This window comes from Pinus tabuliformis, chromosome 2_2, assembly GCF_031772625.1.
Source record: "Pinus tabuliformis cultivar Carrire ecotype Pingquan chromosome 2_2, CPIR1, whole genome shotgun sequence".
Classification (NCBI taxonomy): Eukaryota; Viridiplantae; Streptophyta; class Pinopsida; order Pinales; family Pinaceae; genus Pinus; species Pinus tabuliformis.
In genome coordinates this window covers 683,921,883-683,925,358 of record NC_142300.1, presented here as the reverse complement: position 1 = coordinate 683,925,358, position 3,476 = coordinate 683,921,883, and the positions used below count along the sequence as shown (strand labels likewise).

The 3,476-nt window shown below is 35.8% G+C and overlaps 1 pseudogene; it reads left to right on the top strand.

Annotated features, from left to right (window-relative positions):
* Window positions 1-1,214: 1,214 nt before the first annotated feature.
* On the top strand, window positions 1,215-2,095 carry LOC149194512 (uncharacterized; annotated as a pseudogene).
* Window positions 2,096-3,476: the final 1,381 nt, after the last annotated feature.

Below are 3,476 nucleotides of genomic sequence, written 5' to 3'. Positions count from 1 at the left end.
TCATATTAAAATGCACATGATCAGGATCAAAATATTGGGAGGAACAAACGCTTGAGGCTTAGGGGCAAACAGAAACTGAAATGTAAGTACCTCTTCAAATGCACATGACCATGACAATTCCAACCTGCTTGGCAATGGTGCTTGCATTATGTCAATTGTCTCTTATGACTATAATACTTTTAACTCATCGATTTTGAAAATGGACATCACATCTTTTGAGTTTGGCTTAACTGAATTTGACTTTGCAAATATTCCTGCAATCTCTTTAGTGATAGACACCAACAATCTAGTATGAGCCATCCCTTTAATCTACTTCAAAATGTCATAAGCATATTCAGAAATAGTGATTTTAGAACCTAACATCAACTTGACATTGCCTATGAGAATATTCGATAATTCGGGAACAACATGTTGATTATAATGTTTGGAGCATCTTTCTGGGTTCTCCCTTTTGCCAAAAGATGGACTGGGTCCAAAGGGCGGATTAACTATCATATAGACCACCTTCGGCCCAAATGTCAACCTTTTATAGATTCTTCAGGGGCATATGCACGCTACCAAAGGTCTACTACATATATGGTTGTTACAGTGAAAAAAAAGATGCTCTTGCTGTTACATTTGACAGTGATTACGAGGATGATGAGTATGTGCCATTTGCATAAATGATAAGATGGAAGACTAATAAGCCTTTAGGCTTTGTGGATTCCAAAACATATGATACCTCACTTGAGGATATACTTCTTGCTGAGATAGAGTAGAGTCATAAAATAAACATATAGCTAATGTGAATAAAATGAAAAATAGAACAGTGAACAATGTGGAAAAGGTTAAACATGAAAACCCAAAGATACAACAGAAAGAACAAACAACAAAATGAACTAGCACCAACTAGAGTGAATGTTCATATTGGAAACCTGCCTAAAAAGAAGAATATTGTTAGATATTTGCAAGCAACATTTAAAGGATACATAGGCCTACTTCATATAAGCCTTGTTGTGTCTAAAAATAAGAAAACAAGGGATCATGTTTGCAAGGATTTGGCATTTCTTGTTTTTTTTTTTTTGAAAGTGAGGATTCAACAAACAGATTTTCAATGAAATATAATGGACAAAATATCATCTTTGGCAAGATTGAGAGAAATATAAATTGTAGTCTTAGTATTCCAAGCTCTAGTTCTACTAGGAGGTGCAGAAAAATTCTTGTTGTGATCTTGAATGAAGGAAAGAAAAGTTGCTGAATTGATTACTTATTCTTCTCGAAAGCACAGAATTGTTCATGTTTCTACCAACCTTGTTTTTCCCAATTGTCAAAATATTGGAGGCAACAGTGCCACAGTTGTAAATGCCAATACAAAGTTGGGTGATGATGTTTGTCAGGATCTGAGATTAGCATTTTCTACCATTGATGACCCATGAATTAAAAGAAACCATGTCCATCTGTCATGGGGATAATATTTTTTCCCCCTTTTAATATGTAAAAGGATGCTAGCAGTGGAATTACAACAACATGTACATCTGATCAAGGTGAACTTATGTTCCATAAAAGTCAACTATTAAAGAAAAGAAATGAGAACAGGGATTCATGTGAAGAACATAAAAGGAGTTTAATAGATACTTCTCCAAATTCAGGCGACATACAAAAAGAAACTTTGACCAGACTTTCTACTGATGTGGTAGAAGCAGTGCAAGGGTCTAAGACAAATTTGGGTAATCTTCCTGATGATGATCTTGATGGTTTGAAAACAGGTTTTGATGTGACTCAAAATGGAATTGAGTGGCCTCTTGATGATCAAAACGCATCAGATGTTCATAGGCATGGTTCAAAATTAGTCTAGGAAGGTTTGTTAAGTTTAGATGGGGCATCCTTGTTTCTAGCAATGCAACAAACTAAATTGTTGAAGTGCAATGATGAGGCCAGCCAAGAATCCAGAGTTGCTGATGAAGATGATGAAATCGATGATTTTGATCCATATTTATTCATAAAGAATTTACCAGACCTCTCTGAAGTGGTTTCATCTTTTCGGCCCATGTTGCTACCGAAACAAACATGGAGATGCCTGCCTATCACACTTGTCTTAGATTTGGATGAGCTTTAAGTGAAGATTGTGAATTTTGGACCATAGAGTCATCTTGTTTTCTTCAGTGCATCAATTCCTCACAGCATTTCTTCCCACATATTGAAAACTATTTCAGCAGAGGAAGTTGTTCAGTTGCAAGCAATAGGAAGTATAGAAAACAAGGTGGTTCACGTGCCCAAAGAAGGAAGAATTTCTGGATCTTGTCCCCTATTAGAGTATATATACCATATTTTGATGAGTTTGAAACGAGTCCCGCACTCTTCTCTGAAGATAAGAAGACAATTTTTATCAATGTATTATTAAGCATGAAAGGGATTGATACAAAATGTAATGAGGATGCCCGTAAGAATTCATTGAGAAATCTTCTTCAAAAACTAGAGAAGGAAAAAGGTAAATATTTCTCAAATACAAAGATTCAAATTGATGTGAAAAGATTTCAACCATGGATATCTGGGGATTCAATTCATCTAACGGCTTGGTAACCACGCTGTGGGAATAGAGTATGAGATGGATGAACCTTCTTTTTTTGTATTAAAGAGGCCAGGGCATGGATGAATTATTACAACGATATCTCTACAAAACCTTTCTCTTCTACCTAAAATTTTCAGACTCCATAGTGGACTTTTATTCTACCACAACTACCTTCCATTTGTATTGAATAGCCATCTACTAACGTAGAGGCTAAAAGAAAAATGCCCCGTAGAGGTTAATTATTAAGGAGGTTTATTACACAAAACCACCTTTACTTGGCTGTCATTCCAAGACATTTCAAGGTTAAAATTCCAAGATTTGTGGTTTCGTTATCAAATACAAATAGGGACATAGCCAAGTATCAAACATTGTAATTTTTTTATATTTAAGATTGACCCACAACCATCCTGCCTTCCATCATCGGCGCTATAAATACGGCTTCTGAAATCCATCTAAGCAGAAAGATACTTATCTTGATCGTTCACATACAGCTTGCCCCACGACCATACCATCCTTTGGTATCGTAGATGAAATCAATGGTAGAGTCTGAGTGGTTTAAGGAGACAAACTTGAAGAAGATCTCTACAAAACAATTTCCTGTAAATGAATTTGGTGGTAGAGTCCGAGTGGTTTAAGGAGACAGACTTGAAATATGTTGGCGGAGTAGACTCAACACACATCATAAGGAACTTGATGATCTGGATTGATGTCTCAAGGCCTCTGCTATTCAAATGAAATCTCAGGCTCTAGGCAGCTACAAAACTGGTTTCTATTGCTTTTCATGGCAATAAGGAGGGTATCTTTTTTTTCAATTTAAAAATAATTTGTTATATGAATATATTTTAGGATTATAAGTCTTTATGAGGATTACATGGTCTTTATAGTATAATTTGGGGTTTAGTGGGCTTTGGGTCCAGATTTCGAGCCA